This window comes from Balaenoptera physalus, assembly GCF_965194825.1.
Source record: "Balaenoptera physalus genome assembly, chromosome: 19".
In the NCBI taxonomy this organism is placed as follows: domain Eukaryota; kingdom Metazoa; phylum Chordata; class Mammalia; order Artiodactyla; family Balaenopteridae; genus Balaenoptera; species Balaenoptera physalus.
The window spans coordinates 25,074,835-25,089,263 of record NC_138900.1 but is presented as its reverse complement, the minus strand read 5'-3'; positions in this window follow the sequence as shown (position 1 = coordinate 25,089,263).

The window sequence follows — 14,429 nt, the reverse complement described above, 5'->3', positions numbered from 1 at the left end:
GATGTTCCATGAAAACTTACATCACTTTGCTCCACGACCATTGTCATCACAATAGTCCATACCCTTGTCAACACAATGCTGCATAATCCCTGTCATCACAATTCTCCTTGACTGCTGTCATCACGATAATCCAGGACAATTTTCATAACAATGGTTCATTCCCCCAGTCATCTCAGTGCTCCATGATACCTTTCATCACAATTCCTAGATGATCAATGTCATCACAAGGCCCCATGACACCTGTCATCACAATTTGCTATGACCCTTGTCATCACAATACTCGATGAACCGTGTCATCACAGTGTTTCAGGGCACATGTCATCACAATGATCCATGACGACTTTCATCACAATGCTCCAATACACCTGTCATCACAATGCTCCATGGCCCCTGTTATCATATTGCTCCATGATCACTTTCATCACAATGATCCATGACCAATGTCATCACCATTCCTAATGACGCCTGTCATCTCAATGCTCCATGGCACCTTCATCACAATGCTCCATGAACCCATTCATCACAATGTTCCCTGTCCTTTTCATCACAATGTTCCATGGGCCCTGTCATCACAATGCTCCATGCGCTTGTCATCAAAATGCTCCAGAACTCTTGTCATCATAATGCTCCATGCCAATGTCATCAAAATGCCCCATGACACTTGTCATCACAATGCTCCACGTCATTTGTCATCACAATGCTCCATGACCCTTGCCATAACAATGGTCCATGGCCTTGTCATCACAATGTTCCATGGCCTCTGACATCACTATGCTCTATGGTTTTTCTCATCACAATGCTCTTTGATCCCTGTCATCACAATGCTTGATGACCATTGTCATCACAATGCTCCAAGAACCCTGTCATCACAATGCTCCATGCCGTTGACATCACAATGCTCCATGGCCCTTGTAATTAGAATGCTCCATGCCCTTGTCATCACAATGCTCCAGAACACTTGTGATCATAATACGCCTTTCCTGTGTCATCCCATTGCTCAATGACCCTTGTCATCAAAATATTCCTTGTCCTTTGTCATCACAGTGCTCCATGATACCTTTAATCAAAATTCTACATGACAACTGTCATCACAATGCAAGATGACCAATGTCATCACAAGGCCCCATGACACGTGTCATCACAATTCGCCTTGGCCCTGGACATCTCAATGCTGTATGAACCGTGTCATCACTAGGTTCCAGGACACTTGTCATCACAATGCTCCATGAACTCTGTTATCTCAATGTTCCATGGCCTTTGTATTCACAATGCTCCATTGTCCTGATAATCGCATTGCTCCATGAACACTTTCATCACAATGCTCCTTGACCACTGTCACCCTAATTCCCCATGACGTCTCGCCTCACTGTCTTCCAAGGCCACTCTCATCAAAATGCTCCATGATCTGTGTCAGCACAATATTGCATGACACTTGTCATCACAATGTTCCATGATGCCTGTCATCACAATGCTCCATGAATTTGTTATCACAATGCTCCAGGACCAGTTTCATCACAATACTCCATCCCCCTTTTCATCACAGTGCACAATGAAACCTTTCATTACAATGCTCCATGACACTTGTCATCACAATGCTCAACGGCCTTTATCGTCACAATGCTCCCAGGCACTTTTCATCACGATGTTCCATGAAAACTTACATCACTTTGCTCCACGACCATTGTCATCACAATAGTCCATACCCTTGTCAACACAATGCTGCATAATCCCTGTCATCACAATTCTCCTTGACTGCTGTCATCACGATAATCCAGGACAATTTTCATAACAATGGTTCATTCCCCCAGTCATCTCAGTGCTCCATGATACCTTTCATCACAATTCCTAGATGATCAATGTCATCACAAGGCCCCATGACACCTGTCATCACAATTTGCTATGACCCTTGTCATCACAATACTCGATGAACCGTGTCATCACAGTGTTCCAGGGCACATGTCATCACAATGATCCATGACGACTTTCATCACAATGCTCCAATACACCTGTCATCACAATGCTCCATGGCCCCTGTTATCATATTGCTCCATGATCACTTTCATCACAATGATCCATGACCAATGTCATCACCATTCCTAATGACGCCTGTCATCTCAATGCTCCATGGCACCTTCATCACAATGCTCCATGAACCCATTCATCACAATGTTCCCTGTCCTTTTCATCACAATGTTCCTTGGGCCCTGTCATCACAATGCTCCATGCGCTTGTCATCAAAATGCTCCAGAACTCTTTTCATCATAATGCTCCATGCCAGTGTCATCAAAATGCCCCATGACACTTGTCATCACAATGCTCCACGTCATTTGTCATCACAATGCTCCATGACCCTTGTCATAACAATGGTCCATGGCCTTGTCATCACAATGTTCCATGGCCTCTGACATCACTATGCTCTATGGTTTTTCTCATCACAATGCTCTTTGACCCCTGTCATCACAATGCTTGATGACCATTGTCATCACAATGCTCCAAGAACCCTGTCATCACAATGCTCCATGCCGTTGACATCACAATGCTCCATGGCCCTTGTAATTAGAATGCTCCATGCCCTTGTCATCACAATGCTCCAGAACACTTGTGATCATAATACGCCTTTCCTGTGTCATCCCATTGCTCAATGACCCTTGTCATCAAAATATTCCTTGTCCTTTGTCATCACAGTGCTCCATGATACCTTTAATCAAAATTCTACATGACAACTGTCATCACAATGCAAGATGACCAATGTCATCACAAGGCCCCATGACACGTGTCATCACAATTCGCCTTGGCCCTGGACATCTCAATGCTGTGTGAAACGTGTCATCACTAGGTTCCAGGACACTTGTCATCACAATGCTCCATGAACTCTGTTATCTCAATGTTCCATGGCCTTTGTATTCACAATGCTCCATTGTCCTGATAATCGCATTGCTCCATGAACACTTTCATCACAATGCTCCTTGACCACTGTCACCCTAATTCCCCATGACGTCTCGCCTCACTGTCTTCCAAGGCCACTCTCATCAAAATGCTCCATGATCTGTGTCAGCACAATATTGCATGACACTTGTCATCACAATGCTCCATGATGCCTGTCATCACAATGCTCCATGAATTTGTTATCACAATGCTCCAGGACCAGTTTCATCACAATACTCCATCCCCCTTTTCATCACAGTGCACAATGAAACCTTTCATTACAATGCTCCATGACACTTGTCATCACAATGCTCAACGGCCTTTATCGTCACAATGCTCCCAGGCACTTTTCATCACGATGTTCCATGAAAACTTACATCACTTTGCTCCACGACCATTGTCATCACAATAGTCCATACCCTTGTCAACACAATGCTGCATAATCCCTGTCATCACAATTCTCCTTGACTGCTGTCATCACGATAATCCAGGACAATTTTCATAACAATGGTTCATTCCCCCAGTCATCTCAGTGCTCCATGATACCTTTCATCACAATTCCTAGATGATCAATGTCATCACAAGGCCCCATGACACCTGTCATCACAATTTGCTATGACCCTTGTCATCACAATACTCGATGAACCGTGTCATCACAGTGTTCCAGGGCACATGTCATCACAATGATCCATGACGACTTTCATCACAATGCTCCAATACACCTGTCATCACAATGCTCCATGGCCCCTGTTATCATATTGCTCCATGATCACTTTCATCACAATGATCCATGACCAATGTCATCACCATTCCTAATGACGCCTGTCATCTCAATGCTCCATGGCACCTTCATCACAATGCTCCATGAACCCATTCATCACAATGTTCCCTGTCCTTTTCATCACAATGTTCCATGGGCCCTGTCATCACAATGCTCCATGCGCTTGTCATCAAAATGCTCCAGAACTCTTGTCATCATAATGCTCCATGCCAATGTCATCAAAATGCCCCATGACACTTGTCATCACAATGCTCCACGTCATTTGTCATCACAATGCTCCATGACCCTTGTCATAACAATGGTCCATGGCCTTGTCATCACAATGTTCCATGGCCTCTGACATCACTATGCTCTATGGTTTTTCTCATCACAATGCTCTTTGACCCCTGTCATCACAATGCTTGATGACCATTGTCATCACAATGCTCCAAGAACCCTGTCATCACAATGCTCCATGCCGTTGACATCACAATGCTCCATGGCCCTTGTAATTAGAATGCTCCATGCCCTTGTCATCACAATGCTCCAGAACACTGGTGATCATAATACGCCTTTCCTGTGTCATCCCATTGCTCAATGACCCTTGTCATCAAAATATTCCTTGTCCTTTGTCATCACAGTGCTCCATGATACCTTTAATCAAAATTCTACATGACAACTGTCATCACAATGCAAGATGACCAATGTCATCACAAGGCCCCATGACACGTGTCATCACAATTCGCCTTGGCCCTGGACATCTCAATGCTGTGTGAAACGTGTCATCACTAGGTTCCAGGACACTTGTCATCACAATGCTCCATGAACTCTGTTATCTCAATGTTCCATGGCCTTTGTATACACAATGCTCCATTGTCCTGATAATCGCATTGCTCCATGAACACTTTCATCACAATGCTCCTTGACCACTGTCACCCTAATTCCCCATGACGTCTCGCCTCACTGTCTTCCAAGGCCACTCTCATCAAAATGCTCCATGATCTGTGTCAGCACAATATTGCATGACACTTGTCATCACAATGCTCCATGATGCCTGTCATCACAATGCTCCATGAATTTGTTATCACAATGCTCCAGGACCAGTTTCATCACAATACTCCATCCCCCTTTTCATCACAGTGCACAATGAAACCTTTCATTACAATGCTCCATGACACTTGTCATCACAATGCTCAACGGCCTTTATCGTCACAATGCTCCCAGGCACTTTTCATCACGATGTTCCATGAAAACTTACATCACTTTGCTCCACGACCATTGTCATCACAATAGTCCATACCCTTGTCAACACAATGCTGCATAATCCCTGTCATCACAATTCTCCTTGACTGCTGTCATCACGATAATCCAGGACAATTTTCATAACAATGGTTCATTCCCCCAGTCATCTCAGTGCTCCATGATACCTTTCATCACAATTCCTAGATGATCAATGTCATCACAAGGCCCCATGACACCTGTCATCACAATTTGCTATGACCCTTGTCATCACAATACTCGATGAACCGTGTCATCACAGTGTTCCAGGGCACATGTCATCACAATGATCCATGACGACTTTCATCACAATGCTCCAATACACCTGTCATCACAATGCTCCATGGCCCCTGTTATCATATTGCTCCATGATCACTTTCATCACAATGATCCATGACCAATGTCATCACCATTCCTAATGAGGCCTGTCATCTCAATGCTCCATGGCACCTTCATCACAATGCTCCATGAACCCATTCATCACAATGTTCCCTGTCCTTTTCATCACAATGTTCCATGGGCCCTGTCATCACAATGCTCCATGCGCTTGTCATCAAAATGCTCCAGAACTCTTGTCATCATAATGCTCCATGCCAGTGTCATCAAAATGCCCCATGACACTTGTCATCACAATGCTCCACGTCATTTGTCATCACAATGCTCCATGACCCTTGTCATAACAATGGTCCATGGCCTTGTCATCACAATGTTCCATGGCCTCTGACATCACTATGCTCTATGGTTTTTCTCATCACAATGCTCTTTGACCCCTGTCATCACAATGCTTGATGACCATTGTCATCACAATGCTCCAAGCACCCTGTCATCACAATGCTCCATGCCGTTGACATCACAATGCTCCATGGCCCTTGTAATTAGAATGCTCCATGCCCTTGTCATCACAATGCTCCAGAACACTTGTGATCATAATACGCCTTTCCTGTGTCATCCCATTGCTCAATGACCCTTGTCATCAAAATATTCCTTGTCCTTTGTCATCACAGTGCTCCATGATACCTTTAATCAAAATTCTACATGACAACTGTCATCACAATGCAAGATGACCAATGTCATCACAAGGCCCCATGACACGTGTCATCACAATTCGCCTTGGCCCTGGACATCTCAATGCTGTATGAACCGTGTCATCACTAGGTTCCAGGACACTTGTCATCACAATGCTCCATGAACTCTGTTATCTCAATGTTCCATGGCCTTTGTATTCACAATGCTCCATTGTCCTGATAATCGCATTGCTCCATGAACACTTTCATCACAATGCTCCTTGACCACTGTCACCCTAATTCCCCATGACGTCTCGCCTCACTGTCTTCCAAGGCCACTCTCATCAAAATGCTCCATGATCTGTGTCAGCACAATATTGCATGACACTTGTCATCACAATGCTCCATGATGCCTGTCATCACAATGCTCCATGAATTTGTTATCACAATGCTCCAGGACCAGTTTCATCACAATACTCCATCCCCCTTTTCATCACAGTGCACAATGAAACCTTTCATTACAATGCTCCATGACACTTGTCATCACAATGCTCAACGGCCTTTATCGTCACAATGCTCCCAGGCACTTTTCATCACGATGTTCGATGAAAACTTACATCACTTTGCTCCACGACCATTGTCATCACAATAGTCCATACCCTTGTCAACACAATGCTGCATAATCCCTGTCATCACAATTCTCCTTGACTGCTGTCATCACGATAATCCAGGACAATTTTCATAACAATGGTTCATTCCCCCAGTCATCTCAGTGCTCCATGATACCTTTCATCACAATTCCTAGATGATCAATGTCATCACAAGGCCCCATGACACCTGTCATCACAATTTGCTATGACCCTTGTCATCACAATACTCGATGAACCGTGTCATCACAGTGTTCCAGGGCACATGTCATCACAATGATCCATGACGACTTTCATCACAATGCTCCAATACACCTGTCATCACAATGCTCCATGGCCCCTGTTATCATATTGCTCCATGATCACTTTCATCACAATGATCCATGACCAATGTCATCACCATTCCTAATGAGGCCTGTCATCTCAATGCTCCATGGCACCTTCATCACAATGCTCCATGAACCCATTCATCACAATGTTCCCTGTCCTTTTCATCACAATGTTCCATGGGCCCTGTCATCACAATGCTCCATGCGCTTGTCATCAAAATGCTCCAGAACTCTTGTCATCATAATGCTCCATGCCAGTGTCATCAAAATGCCCCATGACACTTGTCATCACAATGCTCCACGTCATTTGTCATCACAATGCTCCATGACCCTTGTCATAACAATGGTCCATGGCCTTGTCATCACAATGTTCCATGGCCTCTGACATCACTATGCTCTATGGTTTTTCTCATCACAATGCTCTTTGACCCCTGTCATCACAATGCTTGATGACCATTGTCATCACAATGCTCCAAGCACCCTGTCATCACAATGCTCCATGCCGTTGACATCACAATGCTCCATGGCCCTTGTAATTAGAATGCTCCATGCCCTTGTCATCACAATGCTCCAGAACACTTGTGATCATAATACGCCTTTCCTGTGTCATCCCATTGCTCAATGACCCTTGTCATCAAAATATTCCTTGTCCTTTGTCATCACAGTGCTCCATGATACCTTTAATCAAAATTCTACATGACAACTGTCATCACAATGCAAGATGACCAATGTCATCACAAGGCCCCATGACACGTGTCATCACAATTCGCCTTGGCCCTGGACATCTCAATGCTGTATGAACCGTGTCATCACTAGGTTCCAGGACACTTGTCATCACAATGCTCCATGAACTCTGTTATCTCAATGTTCCATGGCCTTTGTATTCACAATGCTCCATTGTCCTGATAATCGCATTGCTCCATGAACACTTTCATCACAATGCTCCTTGACCACTGTCACCCTAATTCCCCATGACGTCTCGCCTCACTGTCTTCCAAGGCCACTCTCATCAAAATGCTCCATGATCTGTGTCAGCACAATATTGCATGACACTTGTCATCACAATGCTCCATGATGCCTGTCATCACAATGCTCCATGAATTTGTTATCACAATGCTCCAGGACCAGTTTCATCACAATACTCCATCCCCCTTTTCATCACAGTGCACAATGAAACCTTTCATTACAATGCTCCATGACACTTGTCATCACAATGCTCAACGGCCTTTATCGTCACAATGCTCCCAGGCACTTTTCATCACGATGTTCGATGAAAACTTACATCACTTTGCTCCACGACCATTGTCATCACAATAGTCCATACCCTTGTCAACACAATGCTGCATAATCCCTGTCATCACAATTCTCCTTGACTGCTGTCATCACGATAATCCAGGACAATTTTCATAACAATGGTTCATTCCCCCAGTCATCTCAGTGCTCCATGATACCTTTCATCACAATTCCTAGATGATCAATGTCATCACAAGGCCCCATGACACCTGTCATCACAATTTGCTATGACCCTTGTCATCACAATACTCGATGAACCGTGTCATCACAGTGTTCCAGGGCACATGTCATCACAATGATCCATGACGACTTTCATCACAATGCTCCAATACACCTGTCATCACAATGCTCCATGGCCCCTGTTATCATATTGCTCCATGATCACTTTCATCACAATGATCCATGACCAATGTCATCACCATTCCTAATGAGGCCTGTCATCTCAATGCTCCATGGCACCTTCATCACAATGCTCCATGAACCCATTCATCACAATGTTCCCTGTCCTTTTCATCACAATGTTCCATGGGCCCTGTCATCACAATGCTCCATGCGCTTGTCATCAAAATGCTCCAGAACTCTTGTCATCATAATGCTCCATGCCAGTGTCATCAAAATGCCCCATGACACTTGTCATCACAATGCTCCACGTCATTTGTCATCACAATGCTCCATGACCCTTGTCATAACAATGGTCCATGGCCTTGTCATCACAATGTTCCATGGCCTCTGACATCACTATGCTCTATGGTTTTTCTCATCACAATGCTCTTTGACCCCTGTCATCACAATGCTTGATGACCATTGTCATCACAATGCTCCAAGCACCCTGTCATCACAATGCTCCATGCCGTTGACATCACAATGCTCCATGGCCCTTGTAATTAGAATGCTCCATGCCCTTGTCATCACAATGCTCCAGAACACTTGTGATCATAATACGCCTTTCCTGTGTCATCCCATTGCTCAATGACCCTTGTCATCAAAATATTCCTTGTCCTTTGTCATCACAGTGCTCCATGATACCTTTAATCAAAATTCTACATGACAACTGTCATCACAATGCAAGATGACCAATGTCATCACAAGGCCCCATGACACGTGTCATCACAATTCGCCTTGGCCCTGGACATCTCAATGCTGTATGAACCGTGTCATCACTAGGTTCCAGGACACTTGTCATCACAATGCTCCATGAACTCTGTTATCTCAATGTTCCATGGCCTTTGTATTCACAATGCTCCATTGTCCTGATAATCGCATTGCTCCATGAACACTTTCATCACAATGCTCCTTGACCACTGTCACCCTAATTCCCCATGACGTCTCGCCTCACTGTCTTCCAAGGCCACTCTCATCAAAATGCTCCATGATCTGTGTCAGCACAATATTGCATGACACTTGTCATCACAATGCTCCATGATGCCTGTCATCACAATGCTCCATGAATTTGTTATCACAATGCTCCAGGACCAGTTTCATCACAATACTCCATCCCCCTTTTCATCACAGTGCACAATGAAACCTTTCATTACAATGCTCCATGACACTTGTCATCACAATGCTCAACGGCCTTTATCGTCACAATGCTCCCAGGCACTTTTCATCACGATGTTCGATGAAAACTTACATCACTTTGCTCCACGACCATTGTCATCACAATAGTCCATACCCTTGTCAACACAATGCTGCATAATCCCTGTCATCACAATTCTCCTTGACTGCTGTCATCACGATAATCCAGGACAATTTTCATAACAATGGTTCATTCCCCCAGTCATCTCAGTGCTCCATGATACCTTTCATCACAATTCCTAGATGATCAATGTCATCACAAGGCCCCATGACACCTGTCATCACAATTTGCTATGACCCTTGTCATCACAATACTCGATGAACCGTGTCATCACAGTGTTCCAGGGCACATGTCATCACAATGATCCATGACGACTTTCATCACAATGCTCCAATACACCTGTCATCACAATGCTCCATGGCCCCTGTTATCATATTGCTCCATGATCACTTTCATCACAATGATCCATGACCAATGTCATCACCATTCCTAATGACGCCTGTCATCTCAATGCTCCATGGCACCTTCATCACAATGCTCCATGAACCCATTCATCACAACGTTCCCTGTCCTTTTCATCACAATGTTCCATGGGCCCTGTCATCACAATGCTCCATGCGCTTGTCATCAAAATGCTCCAGAACTCTTGTCATCATAATGCTCCATGCCAGTGTCATCAAAATGCCCCATGACACTTGTCATTACAATGCTCCACGTCATTTGTCATCACAATGCTCCATGACCCTTGTCATAACAATGGTCCATGGCCTTGTCATCACAATGTTCCATGGCCTCTGACATCACTATGCTCTATGGTTTTTCTCATCACAATGCTCTTTGACCCCTGTCATCACAATGCTTGATGACCATTGTCATCACAATGCTCCAAGAACCCTGTCATCACAATGCTCCATGCCGTTGACATCACAATGCTCCATGGCCCTTGTAATTAGAATGCTCCATGCCCTTGTCATCACAATGCTCCAGAACACTTGTGATCATAATACGCCTTTCCTGTGTCATCCCATTGCTCAATGACCCTTGTCATCAAAATATTCCTTGTCCTTTGTCATCACAGTGCTCCATGATACCTTTAATCAAAATTCTACATGACAACTGTCATCACAATGCAAGATGACCAATGTCATCACAAGGCCCCATGACACGTGTCATCACAATTCGCCTTGGCCCTGGACATCTCAATGCTGTATGAACCGTGTCATCACTAGGTTCCAGGACACTTGTCATCACAATGCTCCATGAACTCTGTTATCTCAATGTTCCATGGCCTTTGTATTCACAATGCTCCATTGTCCTGATAATCGCATTGCTCCATGAACACTTTCATCACAATGCTCCTTGACCACTGTCACCCTAATTCCCATGACGTCTCGCCTCACTGTCTTCCAAGGCCACTCTCATCAAAATGCTCCATGATCTGTGTCAGCACAATATTGCATGACACTTGTCATCACAATGCTCCATGATGCCTGTCATCACAATGCTCCATGAATTTGTTATCACAATGCTCCAGGACCAGTTTCATCACAATACTACATCCCCCTTTTCATCACAGTGCACAATGAAACCTTTCATTACAATGCTCCATGACACTTGTCATCACAATGCTCAACGGCCTTTATCGTCACAATGCTCCCAGGCACTTTTCATCACGATGTTCGATGAAAACTTACATCACTTTGCTCCACGACCATTGTCATCACAATAGTCCATACCCTTGTCAACACAATGCTGCATAATCCCTGTCATCACAATTCTCCTTGACTGCTGTCATCACGATAATCCAGGACAATTTTCATAACAATGGTTCATTCCCCCAGTCATCTCAGTGCTCCATGATACCTTTCATCACAATTCCTAGATGATCAATGTCATCACAAGGCCCCATGACACCTGTCATCACAATTTGCTATGACCCTTGTCATCACAATACTCGATGAACCGTGTCATCACAGTGTTCCAGGGCACATGTCATCACAATGATCCATGACGACTTTCATCACAATGCTCCAATACACCTGTCATCACAATGCTCCATGGCCCCTGTTATCATATTGCTCCATGATCACTTTCATCACAATGATCCATGACCAATGTCATCACCATTCCTAATGACGCCTGTCATCTCAATGCTCCATGGCACCTTCATCACAATGATCCATGAACCCATTCATCACAATGTTCCCTGTCCTTTTCATCACAATGTTCCATGGGCCCTGTCATCACAATGCTCCATGCGCTTGTCATCAAAATGCTCCAGAACTCTTGTCATCATAATGCTCCATGCCAGTGTCATCAAAATGCCCCATGACACTTGTCATCACAATGCTCCACGTCATTTGTCATCACAATGCTCCATGACCCTTGTCATAACAATGGTCCATGGCCTTGTCATCACAATGTTCCATGGCCTCTGACATCACTATGCTCTATGGTTTTTCTCATCACAATGCTCTTTGACCCTGTCATCACAATGCTTGATGACCATTGTCATCACAATGCTCCAAGAACCCTGTCATCACAATGCTCCATGCCGTTGACATCACAATGCTCCATGGCCCTTGTAATTAGAATGCTCCATGCCCTTGTCATCACAATGCTCCAGAACACTTGTGATCATAATACGCCTTTCCTGTGTCATCCCATTGCTCAATGACCCTTGTCATCAAAATATTCCTTGTCCTTTGTCATCACAGTGCTCCATGATACCTTTAATCAAAATTCTACATGACAACTGTCATCACAATGCAAGATGACCAATGTCATCACAAGGCCCCATGACACGTGTCATCACAATTCGCCTTGGCCCTTGACATCTCAATGCTGTGTGAACCGTGTCATCACTAGGTTCCAGGACACTTGTCATCACAATGCTCCATGAACTCTGTTATCTCAATGTTCCATGGCCTTTGTATTCACAATGCTCCATTGTCCTGATAATCGCATTGCTCCATGAACACTTTCATCACAATGCTCCTTGACCACTGTCACCCTAATTCCCCATGACGTCTCGCCTCACTGTCTTCCAAGGCCACTCTCATCAAAATGCTCCATGATCTGTGTCAGCACAATATTGCATGACACTTGTCATCACAATGCTCCATGATGCCTGTCATCACAATGCTCCATGAATTTGTTATCACAATGCTCCAGGACCAGTTTCATCACAATACTCCATCCCCCTTTTCATCACAGTGCACAATGAAACCTTTCATTACAATGCTCCATGACACTTGTCATCACAATGCTCAACGGCCTTTATCGTCACAATGCTCCCAGGCACTTTTCATCACGATGTTCCATGAAAACTTACATCACTTTGCTCCACGACCATTGTCATCACAATAGTCCATACCCTTGTCAACACAATGCTGCATAATCCCTGTCATCACAATTCTCCTTGACTGCTGTCATCACGATAATCCAGGACAATTTTCATAACAATGGTTCATTCCCCCAGTCATCTCAGTGCTCCATGATACCTTTCATCACAATTCCTAGATGATCAATGTCATCACAAGGCCCCATGACACCTGTCATCACAATTTGCTATGACCCTTGTCATCACAATACTCGATGAACCGTGTCATCACAGTGTTTCAGGGCACATGTCATCACAATGATCCATGACGACTTTCATCACAATGCTCCAATACACCTGTCATCACAATGCTCCATGGCCCCTGTTATCATATTGCTCCATGATCACTTTCATCACAATGATCCATGACCAATGTCATCACCATTCCTAATGACGCCTGTCATCTCAATGCTCCATGGCACCTTCATCACAATGCTCCATGAACCCATTCATCACAATGTTCCCTGTCCTTTTCATCACAATGTTCCATGGGCCCTGTCATCACAATGCTCCATGCGCTTGTCATCAAAATGCTCCAGAACTCTTGTCATCATAATGCTCCATGCCAGTGTCATCAAAATGCCCCATGACACTTGTCATCACAATGCTCCACGTCATTTGTCATCACAATGCTCCATGACCCTTGTCATAACAATGGTCCATGGCCTTGTCATCACAATGTTCCATGGCCTCTGACATCACTATGCTCTATGGTTTTTCTCATCACAATGCTCTTTGACCCCTGTCATCACAATGCTTGATGACCATTGTCATCACAATGCTCCAAGAACCCTGTCATCACAATGCTCCATGCCGTTGACATCACAATGCTCCATGGCCCTTGTAATTAGAATGCTCCATGCCCTTGTCATCACAATGCTCCAGAACACTTGTGATCATAATACGCCTTTCCTGTGTCATCCCATTGCTCAATGACCCTTCTCATCAAAATATTCCTTGTCCTTTGTCATCACAGTGCTCCATGATACCTTTAATCAAAATTCTACATGACAACTGTCATCACAATGCAAGATGACCAATGTCATCACAAGGCCCCATGACACGTGTCATCACAATTCGCCTTGGCCCTGGACATCTCAATGCTGTGTGAACCGTGTCATCACTAGGTTCCAGGACACTTGTCATCACAATGCTCCATGAACTCTGTTATCTCAATGTTCCATGGCCTTTGTATTCACAATGCTCCATTGTCCTGATAATCGCATTGCTCCATG